We start from the raw sequence: 23,197 nt of genomic DNA on the forward strand, positions 1-23,197 counted from the left end.
CATACAATTTTCAAAATTATTTTCTTTCGTAGGAGCATTTTTGTAAGTTTAGTACCCTCTTTTTTGATATGGAGATTAGCTTAAAAAAAAAAAATGGATGAACGTTTGTCTGATATTCTTATTGTGTGTACAGAGTATCAGAACGGATGAAAGAATTTGTTAGATTTTTTCATTCAGCCTGCCTACGTGTGGCCAACTTAATTTTGCTGTTATAGGGGAGAAGGGGGTCAACAGGGTACTGGCTGATATATTTAAAACCAACTAGTAACATTTTCTGCCAAAAGGTATCTTTCATGCATAACTCAATGGCCATTACTTTTAAAAGTCACTGTTCATGGAGACCTAAAGTTATCTACCTTCGTTTGTTGGAATAAGATCAGCAATCAATTGACTACTCAAGTTTATTTGTATGCCTGTCTTTTCATTGAGCATTACTATACATTCCATAATTTATTGTCCTTTTTTGAAGGCTTGCGTTTTACTTTCATACATCATGAGATTACATTTTGTGAGACATACCAGAATATTTCAAGCACATGAATATAACAACTTATTAAACTTGCCCTACAATATTGACTAACAAAATTCTCTGACCTGTTGGTAAAAAAAAGGAATCACACATGCAAATTGTTCCCTTTCCATTCCTGTTGTAATTTGAATGCTTATTTGTGCCTTTGGTCCATTGTTCCCCCCCCTCTGTGATATTGTTCCCATGCTAATTACAGACAGGACAGATAGCCAGAACTAATTTCTGTCTTATTGTCCTGCTAATGTGACCCTCTGCCAGGGTTACTGTAGATTTTCAACATGGGGAGGGGGGATTGGTTCTGTATCTGCTACATTGGAGGAAAGCATCAGGTTCTATTGTTCTCAAGGGGGTTGAAGGACAGTTTCAGTGAGCAGATAATAAAGTGCTTGTCCATTTTTGTACATACAGTACAATAGACAGGGAATGACATATGGTCAGCTGAAGATTGTGCAGGGCATTCTTTTTGTCTGGAAGGAGGATCTATTAATGAAGACATATAAGCCTGTTATTAATAGTCTTTACTTAACTTATTACTCCACAAGTAGCCTATAGAAATACTATTGATGTGCTCAGTTTGCTATATGTTGATAGTCCTGTCCAATCTTTAGAGAATTGGATACTTGATTTCCAAAGGTCTGATTTAAGAATTTCAATAATACAGTTGTACCTCGGTTTACGAATTTAATGCGTTCTCTGGGACATTTTGTATTGTGAAAAATTCGTAAACTGAAGTGTGGTTTCCCATATGAATGCATTGAAAATCAATCCTTGCTGGAGGTCAGGAAAAGGTATTAAAAAAAAAAAAAAAAAAAAGTATTTTATCTGTTCAAAAGTCTTTATAAAGTGCACTTTAAAGGCATAAATACTGTACAGGGACATAATTAAAAGTTTCCAGAATGGCTCCAAAACTCGATGCAAAAACCGCTCCAACACCTCCACACTCGACACGTGCTACCCAGACTCCAGAATGCACGTGGCCGGCACTATAAACTTCCCAGGCGCAATTCATCCTGGGAAAACTTGCTTCATATTGTGAAAAAAAATTTGTAAATGCATTGAAAACCAATTAATCTGTTCCGGAGGTCAGAAAAACAGAAAAAAGTTTATAAAGTGCACTTTAAAAAAGGTACAGGGCCGCCACTATAAACCTCCCAGGTGCAATGCATCCTGGGGAAACTTGCTTCGTATTGCAAAAAAATTCATAAACCGAGGCATTATTTTCAATGGATTTTCATTTATAAACCGAATATTACGTTAACCGAGGCATTTGTAAACCTGTACGCCTGTTCTGCCTACATTTATGAGAAAATAGACTGTACTTCTGTAATGAGGAAGGTTCTCATTAAACAAAAAAAACAAAATAAAATGCTGCCTACAGTAATTACATCATAGCAAGTCATGCATACACCTCTGACGGTCTCCCTAGTGAAAAACGGTCCTACAGACATGCACGTTGGAATCAGGTGAGCTTGGACAATTGTACCCATATAGGAGGGAGGCAGAAGTACTGCAGGTGCCATCAGGTCTTGGTGGAAACAAGTGTTTAGCAAAGGGAATCGTTCATGGTCAGTCAACTTTCCTTTAAGGCTCCGTGCACAGAAACTTTTTTTTTTTTTTTTTTTTAGCAGCGATTGGGAGTGTTTGGCATTTTTGTCTGCTGTTAAAACACACACAAAAAAAAAAAAAAAAAACACCACTCTACGAAAACTTTTTTTCTGCTCCTAGACGCTGAAGCTCAAAAAATGCTAATAGACTAAAGTAGTGTTCATGGACACATAAGTTAACACTATTTAGCTTCTAGGAGCTGAAAAAATTTTTTGTAGGGTTTTTATTTATTTATTTTTTAGAGTGTTTTAACAGCAGAAAAAAAGCTAAACACATCTAAATGCTACTAAAATGCTCCTAACAGCTTTTTTCTAGATTTTTTTTCCCCTCTCTACATGTACTGTTTGGCTCTGATGAAGAGGGCTTGCCCTCGAAACATGTATGCCAGCACAGATCCCTGGATGGTGCACATGAGGAGCGTTTATCCTGCCATGCGCCATCCATCATCATTGTGTACGTGGATACACTATTTTAACCAGTTTCCAAACCTTCGTTTGTGAGTATAATTTTGGTTTTATTCACTTCAATACCCTTGGGATTATGCACTAGGCCAGTGCACCTTCTTGTTTTTTTTTTCCACTGTAAAAACGCTGCCCAGTGTCATTAGTACAGTGTCAGTGCATTTTATTAGCACTGATCACTGTATTGGTGGCACTGGGGATGTCAGTGACACCAAGTCGGTTCCCCCCAGTGTCAGAATACCCGCCACAGTCCCGCTATAAGTCGCTGATCGCCGCCATTAGTAGTAAAAATTAAAAAAAATTAAAACCCCAGTATATATACAGCCATTTGTAAACACAATAACTTTCACGTAAACCGATTAATTTACACGTACTGGGATTTTTTTTTTTTTTTTTTTTAGCAAAGACACGTAGCAGAATACATTTTGGCCTAAATTTATGACGAAAGTTAATTTTTTAGCTAAACATGCCAAAAATGTTTTTTTTTTCTCAAAATTGTCAGGTTTTTTTTATAGCAAAAAAATTAAAAAAAAATAAAAAAAACACACAGGTGATCATATACCACTGAAAGAAAGTTCTATTTGTGGAAAAAAAGGACATAAATTGTAACAGAGCAACGTAACACAAACAATGACCTGGTCAGGAATGGGGGACAAGTGGTTAACATCCATTTTTTTGAACTGAAGAAAACCCTATGTCCCCTTTCACACGGGCGTTCCATTTTTCTCATCAGTTCAGTCACGTTTTTTCCAAGAAAAAACAGATCAGTTCACATAAGTTTACATTAGTTTTTCATCAGTTCACATCAGATTTTCATCAGTATACATCTGTTTTTGAGTCTTTTTTGTATCTATTTATGTCCATTTTTCATCTGTTTTCCATCTGTTTGTTTTCATCCATTTGCATCTGTTTTTTTCCATCCGGTTTCATTTGTTTACATCCGTTTGTCAGTTTTCATCTGTTTACATCCCTTTTTCATCTGTTTACATCCGTGTTTTGTCCATTCCAGTTTTTTTTAACTTAAGAAAAATAGGGGTTTCTTCCATTCAAAATAAAAACGGATGTTAACGGTTGCGGACATTAATGGCTGTAAACAGATGATCTGCTAGTCCATAGAACTACATGGGTGTCCATTTTTTATCTGTAAACAGATGAAAAAAAAAAAATGGACATACGGAATGCCCGTGTGAAAAGGGGCCTATTTTTCTTCCATAGAAAAAAAAATAAAGGACGAAAAACAGATATACAGTAAATGGATGAAAAATGGATGTAAACGGACAAAAACAGATGAACAACGGCCAAAAAATGGATGAAACATGGATGTAGATAAACAGATGTAAACTGATTAAAAATTGACGTAAGCTAATAAAAAAAAAAAACGGATGTGAACTAATCTGTTTTTTCTTGGAAAAAATGTGACTGAACTGATGAAAAACGAAAAGCCCATGTGAAAGGGGCCTTAGGATAGACACACTGACAATGATACATACATTATATCATACAGTGTGTATCTTATAAAAGTATTCAGAATTAACCGCTTCCCGACCGCCCTATAGCAGATACACTGCTACAGGATGGCACGGGTGCGGAAACTCACGTATACATGCGTGTTTTCGCATTTCCGGGTAGGGGGCACACGCGACCTATGCGCACCGCCATTCATGGCCGTGGCTGTCAATCACCAGGTCCCACCCAGTGATTACTCGATGGCACCCGGTGATTGCCCGAGCATCTCCGATGGGGAGGAGAACTGTATGTAAACAATACAGTTCTCCCTGTCAGCTCGTGCACACAAAGCAGTGCGATTACAGTGAAGCACATACAGAGCTTACAGTGAAACAGCACACAGTTAACCCTTTGATTGCCCCTCATGTTAACCCCTTCCTACCCAGTGCCCTTAGTACAGTGTCAGTGCTTTTTTTTTTAGCACTGATCACTGTATTGGTATCACTGGGGGTGTCAGTGACACCAAGTAAGTTCCCCCTAGTGTCAGAATGCCCGTCGCAGTCCCACTATAAGTCGCTGATTGTTGCCATTACTAGTAAAAATAAAATAAAAAAATTCCAATATATACACCCATTTTTAAATGCTATAACTTTCACGTAAACCAAGTAATTTACACGTATTGGGATTTTTTTTAGCAAAGACCTGTAACAGAATACATTTTGGCCTAAATTTATCAGGAAATTTGATTTTTTTTTTGTTGGACATGTTTAATAGCAAAAAGTAAAAAATTGTTTGTCAAAATCGTAGGTCTTTTTTGTTTTTTTTTAAGTGTAAAAAAATAAAAAACACACAGGCAATCAAATACCACCAAAAGAAAGCTCAATTCATGGGAAAAAAATCAAGTTACACTTACGGTAACGTCTTTTCCAGTAGTCTTTCAGGACAGCACCTTGAGAGACCTCGGCTTCTCCCCACCTGAGGAAACACCTCCACCTAAAATAAAAAGCTCTCCACTCCCCTCCGACCTCAGTTCTTAAACTGTACCTCCGGTCACCTGGGGAGACACAACATGAGACAACATGACCATAATAAGACATTCTCGAATAACCAAATAACACTGGGTGGGTAATTGGTGCTGTCCTGAAAGACTACTGGAAAAGACGTTACCGTAAGTGTAACTTGATTTTTCTCCTTTCGTCTTTCAGGACAGCACCTTGAGAGGATAAGCGAGTACTCACCCCTTGCACCACGAGACCAGGTCGAGTCTGTAATGCCTTACAAACTTATCGTAGCTGGACCAGGTTGCTGCCCTGCAGATTTGTCCTGGGGAAGCACCTGCCAGCTCAGCCTGGGTAGTTGCTACTGCTTGGGTGGAATGCGCCCCGATTCCCTCCGGGGAATCTAGGCCCTCCGCTTGGTATGCACCCGCAATTGCCAGCTTTAACCATCTGGCCAGTGTCCTTCTAGAAGCTTTCTTGCCCTTCCTAATCCCCTGAAATTCCCCAACCGGGTCAGGAAAAAAAAAAAAAGGAGGATAGCACTATATCCTGCTCCCTCTGGAACCTCTGGGCCACCTTCGGAATGAAGGATGGGTCCGTCCTAAATACCACTATCCGAAAAAACCTGTAAATAGGGGGCTCTGACTGATAAGGCTTCTAGCTCTCACAACCTCCTCTCTGTGGTAATCACCACTAAAAAGGCAGTCTTAATTGTAAGGTCTCTTATCAAGCAGGAATCTAAGGGCTCAAACGGGGCCTTAATCAGTACCCCAAGCACTTTTGCCAAGTCCCACATCGGGAAAAGTTCTGGACCCTGGAGGTCTTTGCCTCGTCAGGGTCTTAAAAAAATCTCACTACCAAAGCCTCCCTGGCTAAGGGCATCTCCAAAAACACGCTGAGGTCTGAAACCTGGCCCTTAAGGGACTTGCTATCAGCTCGCTCATCGGTCCCTGCTTGCAGAAACTCCAAAACCGATACCACGTTATGGGTCGCTATTATCCTTATCTCACCAAGCCGTAAAGCAACCCCAAATCCTGCTATAAATGGCCTGGGTCTCCTCCTTCCTGCTAGCCAGCAGCGTAGCTACCAGCCTGGTCGAAAGCCCCTTTGCTAAAAGGAGCTGTTGCTTATAAACCAGGCCATTAGCCTTAGTCTCTCCACCCTGGGGCATAGGACCAGTCCCTGTGTCCGCAAATCCCTTCTTGGCGGTAACTCCCAGGGCGGCCGTGTGGCTATGTTTGTTAGAGTTGCAAACCATGCTCATCGTGGCAAGACTGGGGCAATCAGGATAAGCGAAGTTCTCTCTGACCTGAACTTCCTTAACACCAGGGGAAGTAAGGGGACCGGGGGGGAAAGTGTAGCACAGCGGGTAATCCCACCTCTGTCCCAACGCATCTACCGCTTTTGATCCGTCCCCTCGGCTTAGGGAGAAGAACCTCAGAAACCTGTTTTTCCCCGAGGCAAAGAGATCTATATCCGGGGCCCCCCACTTCCTTACGATCGCCTGAAACACTTCCGCATTTAGGGCCCATTCTGACTCTCTGAGCCGAGTCCTGCTCAGGAAATCTGCCGTCTGATTCAGTTCCCCTTTCAGGTGCACTGCCGACAGGGAAGCCAGGTTTCTCTCCACCTAGGATAAAACCACTACTGCTAGGGACCCGAGAGCCTTGCTCCTTGTCCCTCCGTTTATATAAGCTACTGCCGTAGCATTGTCCGTCATGACCTGCACGTGCTGGCCCCTGATCCCGTCTTGGAAGAAGCGGAGAGCCTCCCATACTGCCCTGAACTCCTTCCAATTCGAGGATTCTCTCCTCTCTCTTAGGGACCACTCCCCCTGAACCACTGAGTCTTCTAGGTGGGCTCCCCACCCAAGAGCGCTGGCGTCTGTCACAACCTCCCTGGTTACCGAAAAACACTACAGCCCCTGGGTCACGTTGGCTGACCTTCACCACCACAGGGACCTTTTTACATTGGGGGGGGGGGGGATAAGGACCCGGTCCTCTAAAGATTGTACCCGTCTGTCCCAGACTCTCAAAACCCACAGTTGGAGGGGATGCAGATGCAAGCCTGCCCACTGCACCGCTGGGATGGAAGATGTTAACAACCCCAGCACCGACATGGCCTGCCTCATTGTTACTGACCTGCTCCCCTGTAACAACCTGATCCCTCTGTCCAACTTGGCAAGTTTTTCTGAGGTTAAAGGTGGTCCTCTGCCTCACAAAATCTAGAACGTATCCCAGATAAATCGCTCTTTGGGTGGGCACGAGACAGGGCTTTTCCAGATGGTCCCTTACTACCGCAATGTTCTGTTGTAGCTGGATCTCAGAGTCTGCGAAAAGCAGCAGTTCGTCCAAGTAGGCTATAACCGCAATCCCTCTTAGATGGATGGGAACCAATGCTTCTGTCAGTATCTTGGTAAAAACCCTTGGGGAGGAGGATAGACCGAATGGCAGGGCCCTGAACTGCCAATGGCGTACTCCTGCTCCCCCTTGTACTGCCAACCTGAGAAAGTGCTGTGAGGGTTCTGCGATGGGTACATGAAGGTATGCGTCCCTTAAATCTATAGAGGCCATAAATGCTCCAGGCGGGACTAGGGCTCTGATTGTAAAAATAGAGTTCATGCAGAATTTTTTGTATTGCACCGATTTGTTTAGGGGTTTCAGGTTCAGAATCAGCCTGAAGGCTCCCGACTGCTTCTGAACCACGAATACATGGGAATAGAAACCCTTTCCCGCTTCTGGGACCTTGGCTAAGACCCTCTGATCCTCCAAGTCCCTCAGCGAGTCCACTAGGGCTGAGGCCCTTGCCGGGCCCCTTAGCAGGGCTGTCACCAAAAATCTTTCTGGTGGCGGTTCCGAAAACTCCAGCTGATAACCCCTTCTCACAATGTCTAAAATAAAAGGGCTAGAAACCGCCGCTTCCCACTGTGGGAGAAAGGCCGCCAATCTTCTTCCCACAGGGGGAACAGAGTCATTGTGGCTTCTGGGGCTGTTCAGGAGGACGAAAAATTGCCCCCCCGCCTCTTCTTCTCTGCCCCCAAGACCTCCTCTGTCCTTCTGACCTGAGGTTCTGTCTCTTTGCCGGGCGCGATCTCCAAGTCCCCACCTCCTGCAGCTTCCTTTTTAGGGGGAAGGACTTTTTCCTGTCTGCCGTACGGTCTAGGACTGCCTCCAACCCCGGCCCGAACAGGAAATCCCCTGCAAAAGGGATGCCACACAACTTAACCTTCGACGTGATATCGCCCTGCCATGTTTTCAACCATAAGGCCCTCCTAGCTGAGTTTGTTAGGGCCGCTGACCTGGCCCCCCGGAGGAAACACCTGAACTGAGGTCGGAGGGGAGTGGAGAGCTTTTTATTTTGGGTGGAAGTGTTTCCTCAGGTGGGGAGGAGCCGAGGTCTCTCAAAGTGCTGTCCTGAAAGAGGAAAGGGGAAAAAAAGGATGTAAATTTCATCTGGGTGCAGTGTTGCATGACCAGTCTATTGTCAGTTAAAGTAACAGTGCCGTAATGCAAAAAATGGCCTGGTCAGGAAGGGGGGGGGGGGGGGGGAGGGTAAATCCTCTGGAGGGCAAGTGGTTAACATCCGATTTTTGAATGGAAGAAGACTATGGCCCCTTTCACACAGGCTGTTTTTTTCATTAGTTCAGTCACGTTTTTTCCAAGAAAAAAGGGATCAGTTCACATCAGTTTACATCCGTTTTTCAGTCTTTATCTGTTTATGTCCATTTTTCATTCTTTTTTTTTCTGTTTTTCGTCAGTTTTCACTCATTTACATCTGTTTTTTTTCATTCATTTTCATCTGTTTACATCCGTGTTTTGTTAGTTTTTGTCTGTTTACATCCATTTTTTGTCAGTTACGTTTTTATTTAAGGGAAGAAAAATAGGGGTTTCTTCCATTCAAAAAAAACGTATGTTAACAGATGATCATCTGTTTACATCCACTAGTTCATAGAAATACATGGGTGTCCACTTTTCATCCATAAACAGACAGATGAAAAACGGACATACAGAACACCCATGTGAAAGGAGCCTATTTTTCTTCCATAAAAAAACCCAGAATGGACCAAAAACTATGTAAATGGACGAAAACGGATGTAAACTCACAAAAAAGATGGATGCGAACAGATGAAAAATGGACTGCCAAAAAACTGCCAAAAAACAGATTAAAACATATGTAAGTGGATAAAAATGGATGAAAAACAGATGTAAGCTGATGAAAAACTGATATGAACTGGGGAAAAAAAAACTGATGTGAACTGATCAGTTTTTTCTTGCAAAAAATGTGACTGAACTGACGAAAAAAAAACGGAACGCCCGTGTGAAAGGGGCCTTAGGATAGACACACTAACAATGATACATACATTATATCATAGAGTGTATATCTTATAAGTAGTCAGAATTAAAGTGATACTAACCCAAAAATTGTATATATTACAGCTTACCACTCAGATTTGGTGGCTGCATTAGTTTTCTTTTGAGGCTTTTTTCCCCTCTGTATTCACCTTGCAATCTGGCCAATGACACATTCTGTATTAGAGTGCCTCCACTCTGGATGAAGGAGCATAGGAGGGCACAGTTGGACAGCAGCATTGTCAGTCTGGGGTGCAGGGTACTGGTATATGTACTAGCACATTTAAATCCACTAACAAATTTAAGCACAACTTCAGCCAATGCTTTATAAGCAGTTGCTGCAAACCGTTTTTTCCTTTTGGGATAAATGTTTTTCAGAAATAAAAGCGATCATTGTAAGCACTCTTGCCAGTGGTAAATGGTTCGGCTCATCTTGTAGCAGCAACTTTGGGGATACCAGGTAAACTCCAGACACGAACTTGAGGAAAACAAACCTTTTATTTAACCAGCGCTGGTTGAGACTTAGCCAGACTCATGTCTGCAAAGCTAAGTGGCTTCAAAAAGTATACATAGTCACAGTATACATATTAACAATTACGTCACAATGCATATTTTTCCTCTTTCACTTTCTGTACATTCAAAAGGCTTTCTAAACTGTGCAGTATATGGCCTTGAATTCCAGCTATAAATAAGGATACCAGCTACAAGCTGGAACACATTACTTCACAGGAAATTAGGGAGGGGGGAGGTGAGCTGGTGACCTTGCTTTTGCAAACAGAGGCTGCTAGAAGTGTTAAAGTTTAAAGGGGAACTCTGCAGTCTCTGTAAATGATACATGTGCAGGATCACCAGGTGACAATAGAAGAAAATGAATGCAGCCATCATAGCTAAGAAATGGTAGGCTGCAATATAATAAAGGTTTATTTTTGGGTTTAATAATACTTGACATTGAGTGATGAAGAGTAAGAACCTCTTGTCAGGATTTTAGTGCTGTCTGTGTTCCATATGCTGTAATTTCACATTACTTCACGTCTGAATGACTACACAGGAAGCACTACTGTATGTCTTCAGTCACTCAAAGCTAAACAGAACATTTTAGCTGCATTCCTTTTGCACAAATCAATAAAAGTGCAATAGCATATACCAGCTTTTCTCAACCTTTTTAAAATAGAGGAACCCTTGCAATAACTTTTTGTCTTCAGGGAACCCCTGCAAATAATTCTGTATTTACAGCCCACAGTACAGTAGTGTGATGGTCAGTGGGAAGAGTGCTGCTTACAGTACATTTGTGGTTATTGGGAAGAATTCTTCCTTCCAGATAGCTAAAAAGATCATAGGTATCTGACACTCATCTGAGAAGCAGAAATCACTTCCAGCTCAAGGAACCCCTAGCAACCTGGAGGTACCCTAAGGTTCCACAAAACCAAAGTTGAGAAACCCTGGTCTATACTAATGAAAGTTTCTCGCACTGTCAACACCCTGGTCACATTGGGTGCAACTTGGCATGCGATGTGCATGCGGCTTGTAAATCGTATGCCAAGTCGCACACTATTGTCCGCTATTAGAGCAGTCATGTCAGTGCCGTTCCATCTTGGTCAGAGCCTAAGGTAATACATGCACTACTTTTGGTGAAATTTGTATAGACATCTGTGTCAGATGCCTTGCAAATCGCACCTCAAATCAGCAAGTCACCTGACTTTTGAAATTGTGTGACTTCACAATAAGTCGCACGCTTTCAAAATCGGCTTTGATGTGACCGGGGTGTTATAATGAAGATCATGTTCACAATCTGGAAGTCATGTCAGCTTGTCAAATGTCTTCTAAATGTTCCAAATGTATGCTGATGGTGGATGAAGGTTAGATATAGATCTGAGAGTAGGAATGGTGCCCGATTCAACCAACAAAGATCACATTGAGAAATTATTGTAGGTTTATGAACACTCTAGAATGCTAGGATGGATAGTCTGATAGAGATTTTCTATGATGATCGCTATTGATTCCTTGATATATGTGCACTCTCTGCTGAAACAATCACGTTTATTTTTATTATTTTATTTCAGGTCAATTTATGCAGCGCCAGGGGCAGACTGACTATTTGGAAACTCGGGCACTGCCCAAGGGCCCGGGGTCAGTAGGGGGCCCCATGAGATGCCCCTGGTACCTTTTACATAGGCTTTTTTGAGCTTGGGCAAGGACACTGGGGCCCCATGATCCCCTATTGCCCAGGGGCTCCATGAGTTGTCAGCCCGCCACTGCGCAGCGCTTTACATATATATTGTACATTCACATCAGTCCCTAACCCTCAAGGGGCGTACAATCTAAGGTCCCTAACTCACATTCATACATACACATACTAGGGCCAATTTAGACAGGAGCCAATTCACCTACCAGTAAGTCTTTGGAGTGTGGGAGGAAACCGGAGTACCTGGAGGAAACCCGCACAGGGAGAACATGCAAACTCCAGGCAGGTGGTGCCGTGGTTGGGATTCAAACCAACGACCCTAGTGCTGCCAGGCGGAAGTACTAACCTTTTAGCCACTGTGCTGCCCCTATTTATGCCACAATCATTCTGCAAAACAGTTTTATTACGGTCACAGCTATCAAAACTGAAGCAAACAAAATCTGGAGTAGCTGTGTATGGCAACTAATCAGCTTTTATCTTCACTTTGTTCAGTTAGGCTGACCATACACTATATAAACTACTTCGGCTACCCAGTTCAACTTGTAAGCCAGCCCCAGTCTAACAATGGCTATAACACAAGGAACATGGATAGGTAGAACTTATCAAAGAGGGGGATAAGAAAGCCAGTTCAGTTTGCCAGCCAACAACCAAATTAACCTGTTCTAAGAATATGCGTTTAAAAACAGGGGTTTAGTTAGCACACATTTGCAAATACATACGTGCACCACATCACGGCACCCTGGTATTCTGTGGTCCTAACTCTACAAATTTGGAGCCCTCATAGTAGAGGCACATGTATTTAATGGATAGCTCGAGGGCAGCTGATCCGAGGGAGCCCACCCCCATTAAAGGTACAGGAGAAGAAAGGACATCCAGCATACAGCACAATGGCAGCCAGTGTATCCAGTACACCCATAGACCTCCATTACATGGTGTGAAAGAAGTGGGTCACCTCCCTTGTCTATAACTGACTTTTACAGCAGTGACCATGGACGGGCATTAAATATAAACTACCATGGCTACCCAGTTCAACTTCTAAGCCAGCCCTAGTCTAACAATGGCTATAACACTAGGAACATGAATAGGTATAACTTACCAAAGAGGGGGGAAAGAAAGCCAGTTCAATTTGCCAGCCAACAACCAAATTAACCTGTTCTAACAATATGCGTTTAAAAACGGTATTTTTTAGTGGCCATACACTATACCATTTTCTTACAATTTTCTGCCCAGTTTCCTTTAGATTTACCTTCAACTATGTAGTGCAAGGGCTCGCCTTATTGGATACAATTGAAAGTTTTGTTTAAGTTTGACCTCATATTATATCTTTTTTGGTAAATATAAAGCAAAATTCTCAAGAAAATTGTATAATGTATGGCCAGCCTTATGCAGGCCATAGATGGGTCGTTAATCGTCCAAATTTTTCAGCCGAAAGAAAAATCGGCCGATTTTTGTACCGTTAATGGATTAGTTCTTCGGACGTTTTTCGTTTATTTTTCACTTTCAGATTATTGGTTATGTTGGGAAATTTGCGGCCAATTTGGACGATTGGCCGATTTTCCCGGAAATGATGGCCAAATCAGACGATTGTTTTAACAATAAAAAATCTGCGCATGAGCTGTGACCTGAAAGGGACAGAAGTTATGGGGTGAACTTTATGATTTAGTCGGACGATTTTTTTATTCGTTGGTGATAACGCCGAACGAACGACTGATTTTTCGTTTATCGTTCGAAAAATTGGCTGATGTTCGACCCGTCTATGGCCTGCGTTAGGCTTTGAAAATTAAAGTCAGAAGCTGATTGATTGCAATGCACACCTGCTCCAGATTCTGGCTGCTTCAGTCTTAATAAATTTCCCTCTCTGTATTCTGACAGATCAAGTGGCTGGTCAGGGATAACTTGCCATCATGTCCTTTCATCAAAGGATGATCAAACAGGCCAATAAGTGGGCTTTTGTGTAACCATTTGCCGACCACCCTATTGTAGAAGTACTGCTACAGGGTGGCAAGGCTGCGCAAAAGCAGGTATATATACACGTGATTTTGCATTTCCGGGTAGGGGGTGCGCTCGCGCCGGCCTACCCGCACTGCCATTGGCAGCTACAGATGTCAATCACCAGGTCCTGGCCGGACAATCTCCACCGGCACCCGGCGATCACCAAGTATCACTGACAGTGGAGAGACCTGTGAGTAAACAACACAGGTCTCTCTCTTGCCAGCAGTAACATGCTGCTGTGTATTTCTCTGAACAGCAGAAAAATACACAGTAGTATTTTTCCCTAGTAAATCACACACAGCACACATTTAAGCCTTTGATCATCCCAGATGTTAACCCCTTCCTGCCCATTGTCATTAGTACAGTGTCAGTGCTTTTTATTAGCACTGATCACTGTATTAGTGTCACTGGGGATGTCAGTGGCAGTTAGTCAGTGCCCTTCCAGTGTCAGAATGCCTGCCGCAGTACCACTATAAGTCACTGATAGCCGCCATTACTAGTATAAAAAAATAAATAAATAAAAATTTCCAGTATATATACCGCCATTTGTAGACTCTATAACTTTCACGTAAAACCAATGAATTTACATGTATTGGGATTATTTTAGCAAAGACATGTAGCAGAATACATTTTCGTATTGGCAAGGAATTTGATTTGTTGTCAGTCCATCCCTGAAAGTAACTGTAATTACCATCTCTATAATAATAGCGGTATTATCTCAATGCTTTTTTGGTAACATGTAGGACTCTCATGACAAAGCAGTTCCATTTTACCTTACCATGCATTTTTCACAGACCAAATTCATGGTGCAAGTGCTCACCAATGACCATTTTTATACTTTCATTTTATTGTCTTGCACACAAAACAGTGTGATTAACACTGCGCATAGTGTGTGTGTGTATATATATATTTCAATAGATATACAGTCATTGGAGGGAGCTGTTTAAAGCTCCTTAGGTTGACTCTGCCAAATGATATGCAATGAGTAGTATGTTTTTGGAAAGCAAACCAAGTCAGTAGGCACCCAGCCGAGACCATGGAACAGGGTCCATCTCTTCTTGTAAGATTTTGCCTTCCCTGCTGTTAGACAAGCCAGCAGGGTTTCTGTTGAGAGGGAAGATTTAAAACAGGTAATGATTGAACAGCCTGCAAAATAAGTCAATATGAGACACACTCATGTTTCCAAATAGTAGTGCCTAAGAAACCTTCACTTTGAAAGTGTAGAAAGCAACACATATATATCAATAAAATTAAAAATAATAAAATTAGCTATAAATAAGGGAAAAAAAGATCACACGACGTCAAGTGTCTCTGATAACTAACACATTGAACTGTATGAGGAATATGTAAAATGGTAAAAGTTTTAGGATTAGGTGTACTTTAACATATCCAGACAAATTAAGAAAGTTTATAAATATAACCTTTTACCTTTCCCTTGGTCCTGCTGTTCTCTGAGAGCTGTGCTGGCATAAACAAGATGGCTGCTAATATAAAAGAAGCTTTATATGTACCAGTTTGCTGCAGACATCAGGAGTATGCATATCTACAGGGATGATGGACCTTTTGACAAAACAATAAAAACCTTGCAGCTTTTCTTTACTTTCCCTTCTGTGAGTGAAGGACACGGCCATGTGGGCAGAGCCATGCAATTTTTAAAAGTGACAACTAATACAGGGAACTTCTTCCCGTATTGCTGTCACAAGGGGGGGGGGGGGGATCAGGTGGCGGCCCGCAGAATCAGGAACATGTGAAGGGATGGACGCTGCTCAACCGATGCCAGAAGTCCAATGTTGAGGGTTGGTCATGCCTTCTGACGCATTTGGTGACCAAGTCCCAGTCGGCGGGGTGAAACATGTCAGAGGGCGTGGCCGGAACGGCAACTGAGGCCATTCCTCAACATTGGACTCCTGGGGTCAGTTGAGTCCATCACTTTACTTGTATTGGCCGACACTGGAATGTCTCGGACTCATGCTCCCCTCTTCTCACTTGTCAGTGGGGTCAGGGGCGGACTGACAACTCATGGGGCCCCCAGGCAATAGGGGATCATGGGGCCCCTGTGTCCTTGCCCACACTCAAAAAAGCCTATGAAAAAGGTACCAGGGGCATCTCATGGGGCCCCCTACTGACCCCGGGCCCTCGGGCAGTGCTCGAGTTTCCAAATGGTCAGTCTACCCCTGGTTACTTTGTTAGTTATTGTAACTTTGTTTATTGTCCGGGTTGAATTTTTTCATTTATCTGCACCTCATACATTATTATGTGCTAACCATTGAGGGGAAATGTGCAATACTATTCACCTATTTCTGGCAGATGCAAATGCTGGGTGTGGCCTAATTAGGTTAACAGTGGGAGGGGCTTAAAGGGCTATGGTTAAGTAAAACTTAAGTCTATTCATTTTATACTCATCCATTATACCTTCACCACACACAAAATATGCTTTAACCACTTCCCGCCTATGAAAAAGGTACCAGGGGCATCTCATGGCTCCCCCTACTGACCCCCGGCCCTCGAGCAGTGCCCGGGTTTCCAAATAGTCAGTCCGCCCCTGAGTGGGGTTATCTTTTTCCTTCCATCCACAGCTTGGAGCAGTGTCATAATGTATACTTTTCACTAGAATCAGGAACATGTTACATGTTCCACCCTAAAAACAGGTGGAACATGTAAAATGTTCCTAAAGGTGGATTTATCCTTTGAGAAACTGTGTCTTCATTTGATTTTCCTTTTGAATTGAATATAATATATTGAATCTTTCTGCTGCTAGATCATCATGCCACATCCACTCGCCCTCTGTGACATTGCGAACACTTGGCCTGTATTTTCATGCACTCGAACAATAGAGTTCCTAGAAAACAATGATTCTGACAAACAGTACATTTTATTTAGCAAGGTTGCCTACTGCACAACAATTATACCTTGACAAAAGCAAAAGCACTAAAGGTATAGGCGATGTTCTCTGTACACATTTCAAGGCTGCTTTTGTAATAAACTGGTTTATGTCAGTAAATAAACGTTTACCCCAAAATCTCTGTTTAAGTAATATCCCAAGAACATATCTTCTGGGAAACTGCCATGCCAGCAGAATTGCTCTCTTTGGTCCTCAGTGACCCTTACTGCTGATCTCCACATCAATAAGGGGTGTAGGCTCTCCCCCATCTTGTAAGTGGACAGTGAAAGAAATGCAGCACACTGATATGTTAATCACTTTGTTTTCTCCTCCTATTAGCATGCTTCTCACATCCCAGTACACCTAATTGGCTTCTACCTCCCCCTCCCCCTCTCTCTAAGCTTGACTGTACTGTAAACTAAAAGAGGCCAAGGCCAAGCCAAATGCAGGTACTTCTTACATTAAAAAAGCATTCAACCACTAGCCTACAGGGCACTTATACCCCCTTCCTGCCCAGGCCAATTTCCAGCTTTCAGCGCTGTTGCATTTTGAATGACAATTGCGCAGTCATGCAACACTGTACCCATATGAAATTTTTATCATTTTTTTGTGACAGATAGAGCTTTATTTTGGTGGTATTTAATCACCTTTGGGTTTTTAATTTTTTCTTAAACAAACCAAAAACCACTGAAAATTTTGAAAAAAAAAAGTTTTTTCTTAGTTTTTGTTATAAAATTTTGTAAATAAGGGATTTTTCTACTTCACTGATGTGTGCTAATGAGGCTGCAGTGATGGGCACTGATGGACACTGATAGGTGGCACTGATGGGCACTGATGAGGAGTCACTGGTAGGTGGCACTGATGGGAATTGACAGGCATCACTGATGGGCACTGAAAGGCAGCACTCATATATGGCACTGATAGGCAGCACTGATAGGTGGCACTGATAGGCAGCACTGACTGGCACTAATTGGCGACACTGACTGGCACTGTTAGGTGGCACTGACTGGCACTGTTAGGCGGCACTGATAGACAGCATTGACAGGCACTGATAGGCGGCACTGACTGGCACTGATAGGTGGCACTGACTGGCAGCACTGATAGGTGGCACTGACTGGCATTAATAGGCAGCACTGATAGACAGCACTGACGGGCACTGATAGGCAGCACTGATGCGCACTGATAGGCGGCACTGACAGGCGGCATTGACTGGCACTGATAGGTGGCACTGATTGGCAGCACTGATAGGTGACACTGACTGGCATTGATAGGTGGCACTGACTGGCACTGATGGGTGACACTGAAAGGCAGCTCAGCTGGGCACTGATATGTAACATTGACGTGCCCTGGTAGGCACTGAAATGTGGCACTGATGGGCACTGGCAGGTGGCATAGATGAGCACTGACAGCTGGCACTGATGCACACAGACAGGTGGCACTGCTGGGGCTACACAGATAATCAGGGCACACTGATCATCAGTGCCCTGATGATCAGTGTACATGTCTCCTCTGAGGGATGCCGATTACTGGCTCTCCTCTCCTCTTGAGCTGTCAGCGTGACAGCTCATGAGGAGAGAAATGCTGATAACCGGCATTTCCGTATTTACATGCGATCAGCTGTGATTGGACACAGCTGATCACATGACCGAGCCGACATCTTCGGCTCTTTCCATTGATCGGTGATCCGCTGTGTCTGCGCATGCGCACTCCCAGAGCCGCGCATGCGCGGTTAGAATGGGAGGGCGTCTTATGACGTCCTCCCACAATGAGAGGACCGCCTTGTGCCCGTCGTACTATATGGGGGGTGGGAGGCGGTTAAAGAAGTATAAATCTGAAGTTCAGTTAAAACCACTTGAATATTGCAGTAAGTAAATATATGGTGATTATAGCAGGATGATGCTTGCAGCTAGAGGCATCATCCCGGTATTATATTTTTCAGGAGGCGATTAGCTTTTTTGTAAAAGCCATCCTAGTGCTGGATTGCTTTTACAGGTTGGGGATGCCCCCCCCCTTGGTTGCCCCCCCCCTCGCTGCCCATCGGTAATTCTCTGGGCTCTCCATCCTCCTGATGGCTTCCCGTAGAGCCTGATCAGCTCTATGGTATAGGAAATCGGAAGCAACTAGTACTTTGTCACTTCTGGTTTTCCCAGATGTAAACAGCACCATTTTTAAATTGGGAAAGCATATGATCACACCGATCTATCTGTCTGGCAATCCGATAGATGTGACTGGGTTTGGCCGTTGCCAGGAGAATGCATTGTGTCAAGTGTAAAGTTTGGTGGAGGGGGATTATGGTGTGGGGTTGTTTTTCAGGGGTTGGGCTTGGTCTCTTAGTTACTTAAGGCGTCAGCATACCAAGACATTTTGGACAATTTTATGCTCCCAACCTTGTGGGAATAGTTTGGGGATGGCCCCTTCCTGTTCAAACATGACTGCGTATCAGTGCACAAAGCAAGGTCCATAAAGACATGGATGAGTGAGTTTGGGGTGGAGGAACTTGACTGGCCTGCACAGAGTCCTGACCTCAACCCGATAGATCACCTTTGGGATGAATAAGAGCGGAGACTGCGAGCCAGGCCTTCTCGTCAGACATCAGTGCCTGACCTCACAAATGCGTCAGACATCAGTGCCTGACCTCATAAATGCGTCAGACATCAGTGCCTGACCTCACAAATGCAATTCCGGAAGAATGGTCAAACATTCCCATAGACACACTCCTAAACCTTGTGGACAGCCTTCCCAGAAGAGTTGAAGCTGTTATAGCTGCAAAGGGTGGGCCAACTCAAAATTGGACCCTGGACCAAGACTGGGATGCCATTAAAGTTCATGTGCGTGTAAAGGCAGGCATCACAATACTTTTGGCAATATGGTGTATTAGTATTATTATATTTTTTATTTTTTGAAACCTGTTTGTTTTTAACCTGTGTATTTATTATAAACTGATTCCTATACAGTACTCCATTGACAAGGCCCAGCCATAGATACCAACATATAAATCCCATGTGATTACATTTTTGTCATGAATACTAAAACATTTTAGCAAGATCTGCACAATAATTTGGTTAATTGAACAGTATTGTGGTGTAGAGAAGGTTCCGTCTGTAAAAAAAATAAAAATCAGCAGCTACAAATTCTGTAACTGCTGACTTTTAATAAGTGGACAAGGATCGAGCACCGTCCTCACCTGGGCTAGCTCTGTTTTTTTTTTCCGCCATCTATATCCCATTGCAGAGATTTATATCACTTCCTGTTCCATAGCCAAACAGGAAGTGTGAGGAAATCCCTGCTAGTTAAGGGAATTCTTTGGGGACCACACACCTCCTGTATGGAGAAACTAGCCGCATGCATTGCTCAGGTGTGATTTTTGCTCAGGTGTGATTCTTCTACACAAATGGTCTTCAAATCTTGAGGGTTCCATGGGCCTCTTCTATGAACTCTGATCTTTAGTTTCCATACATTATCTATTAGATTCAAGTCAGGTGATTGGCTAGGCCATTCTAGCAGCTTTATTTTCTTTCTTTGAAACCAATTGAATTTCCTTGGCTTTGTGTTTGGGATCATTGTCTTGCTGAAATGTCCACCCTCATTTCATCTTCATCATCCTGGTAGATGGCAGCAAATTTTTTCAAGAATGCCTTTTTCCATTCATCCTTCCTTGATATGAAGTTTTCCAGTACAGTATGATGAAAAATAGGCGGCACTGATAGGCAGCACTGATGAGCGACACTGATGAGCTGGCAATGAAGATGCTGCACTGATATGCAGCAATGATGGGCACTGATAGGTGGCACTGATAGGCGGCACTGATGGGCAGCACTGATGGGTACTGATGGATGGCACTAACTGACGGCATTGACTGGCAGCACTGCTGGGCACTGACTGGCAGTACTGCTGGGCACTGATGGGTGGCACTGCTGAGCAGCACTGATGGGGGCAGTGTTGGGCACTGGTGGGTGGCATTGCTGGGCACAGGTGGGTGGCACTGCTAGGAACTGCTGGGCACAGGTGGGTGGCACTGTTGGGCACTGTTGGGTGGCACTGCTTGGCACTTGTGGGTGGCACTGCTGGGCACAGGTGGATGGCACTGCTGGGAACTGATCATCATGTGATCGGTACTGATCTGTTTTCTGACAATTGCTGGTTATTGGCAGTACTTTCCTCACACTGTGACAGCATGAGGAAAGTGCACCTGATAACCAGCAACTGCATTTAACCAGTGATCTGCTGTGTCATTGGACACAACTGATCACGTGGTAAAAGGCCGCTGTGTTTGGCCTTTTACCACATCACCTGATCACAGAGATCACCAGGTGCGCACAGCTGGAGGCACGTGGGAGGGTGCGTTCTGGGAGGACGTCATCTGACACCCTCCCAGAACTGGACAACCATCCTGTAGCTGTCATTTTGCTATAGCACGGTTGCCAAGTGGTTAAACATGCTTCAACATACTTTTTCTTCAGCAATTGAGTTTTGCGTGGTGAGCGTGCATACAGGCCATGGCAGATGAGTGCATTACTTATTGTTTTCTCTGAAACAATTGTAACTGCTAATTCCAGGTCTTTCTGAAGCTCTCCACAAGTGGTTCGTAGCTCTTGGACAACTCTTATGAAAATTCTTTTCACTCCTCTGTCAAAAATCTTGTGAGGAGCACCTGGTCATGGCCTGTTTATGGTGAAATTATGTTCTTTCCACTTCCTGATTATGGCCCCAACAGTGCTCACTGGAACATTCAGAAGTTTAGAAATCTTTGTGTAACCAATGCCATCAGTATGTTTTGCAACAATAAGGTTGCAAAGGTCTTAAGAGAGCTTTTTGCTTTTACCCACAATGAGATGTTTTTTGAGTAACAACTTCATTATGAGGCACCTTTTTATAGGCCATCAGTTGAGATTAAACCAGCTGATATTAATTTGCACTGAGAAGGGGCAAGATTGTTTTTTAATTACTGATAGATTTCAGCTTAGTTATAGATTTTCCATGCCTTTTTGCACCTCCCTTTCTTCATGTGTTCAATACTTTTTCCCTGTGTTATTCCATTTTATTACACATAACTTAATTTCTGAATGTATGTGTTTTGGTTTCTTTGTATGTATGGATTGCATGGGTTGTTACCGACATGTGGTGAAAATGTCATGTCAATAGCACCTTTAGAAATATATTTGTAAATGGTTAAATGGTTATCACTTCTGCCTGGCAGTACTAGTGTCGTTGGTTTGAATCCCAGCCATGGCACCACCTGCCTGGAGTTTGCATGTTCTCCCTTTGCCTGCGCGGGTTTCCTCCCACACTCCAAAGACATGCTGGTAGGTTAATTGGATCCTGTCTAAATTGGCCCTAGTATGTGTATGAATGAATCTAAAGTTATGGACCTTAGATTGTACGCCCCTTGAGGGTTAGGGACTGATGTGAATGCACAATATATATGTAAATTGCTGAGAAAATTGACAGCGCTATATAAGTACCTGAAATAAATAAATACAATAAAAAAAATTTTACCTAGAAAAATGGTGACGTGTTCAATACTCATTTTACCCGCTGTACATATGTGTATATATATTAAGCAGCTAGCCTGCAGTTTTATTTAGGTAGACTATCTTAGTGTTGACAAGGATAGCATTGCTCTTAATCTTCTGTTTTACAAAGCTAAGTAATATACATTATAGAAAAGCTTATAAGATACATTCCCTTTCCTGAATGTGAAACAAGTGGAAGAAGATCTGTGTTATTATGTTAACCAAATCAGCTTCAAAGACTCTTCTAGCGAAGGGTGAACAAATTAGACATGGCAATCAGAAAACCATAGGGGACGTGCTGGGCCTTCACATGTCTGCCTGAGAACGCTCCCTGTTTTCCTCAATAATCTTCAACTATTCCGCTAGAGGACAGATAAAACACAGTCAGCAGCGGGTACCCTGCATTGTCCCATGAGAGAACAAAGAGGGGAGGAGGTAGAGAAAGTTCAAGTTTATCTCTGCCTCTTTCCCCCTGAAACTAAGTACACTTTTTCTCATTTTTTTACTAGGCAACTTTCCACGTTGTTTAATATGCAACTTGATGAATACTTTTCTCTTTATCACTGAAAGGAAATTTCTTCACTTAGTTATAAGCACATGCAGTCTTAATAAATGTGAGTTCTTATTTTCAGATGTTCATTTCTGTGTGAAATAAACCACATAATCCAATCAGAATCCTTCCTGTGCTGGACTTACTTGATTTGTGGCTATGTGATACTAGACTTAAGAAAATATGATTGCATGCATGGCCATAGTCAAAGCTTTTTTTTTTTTTTTTAAACCCATCAACTGTTAATCAGAAAGAGAGTTTTTATGCAAAAAATATTCTTTCCAACAAATGGAGGTGCTTGTCAACCTACCTTTTTACAGCCTGTTAAAAATGATACTTACATCTATTATATCACTAAGCATAGGCATTTAGATGGGTAGTAGTACAACATTTGACCACAGCAGTCACTGCTCTGCCGGGAACTGATATCATCTCTTCTGTGAATTGGTTACAAAATATACTTTCCTTTTCTTTTCTCATGGGAAAAGGGAACAATTAGATTCAGCTTGTTCAGAGATTTTTCTTTAACTGCTCGATTTGCAGGTGCTCAAGCCAAATTTAGTAACTCAGTAAGCATTGGTTAACTTAATTATCTGTTTATTAAGAATTCAGTAGGTATTTCACCCAAAATGGGCCAAACATTTTTTTGTGAACATTCACCCCATGTATTAAACCAAAATAAAAGCTCAAG

This window comes from Staurois parvus, unplaced genomic scaffold (assembly GCF_062004578.1).
Source record: "Staurois parvus isolate SC_StPar_1 unplaced genomic scaffold, SC_StPar_1.0 ptg000023l, whole genome shotgun sequence".
Taxonomy (NCBI): domain Eukaryota; kingdom Metazoa; phylum Chordata; class Amphibia; order Anura; family Ranidae; genus Staurois; species Staurois parvus.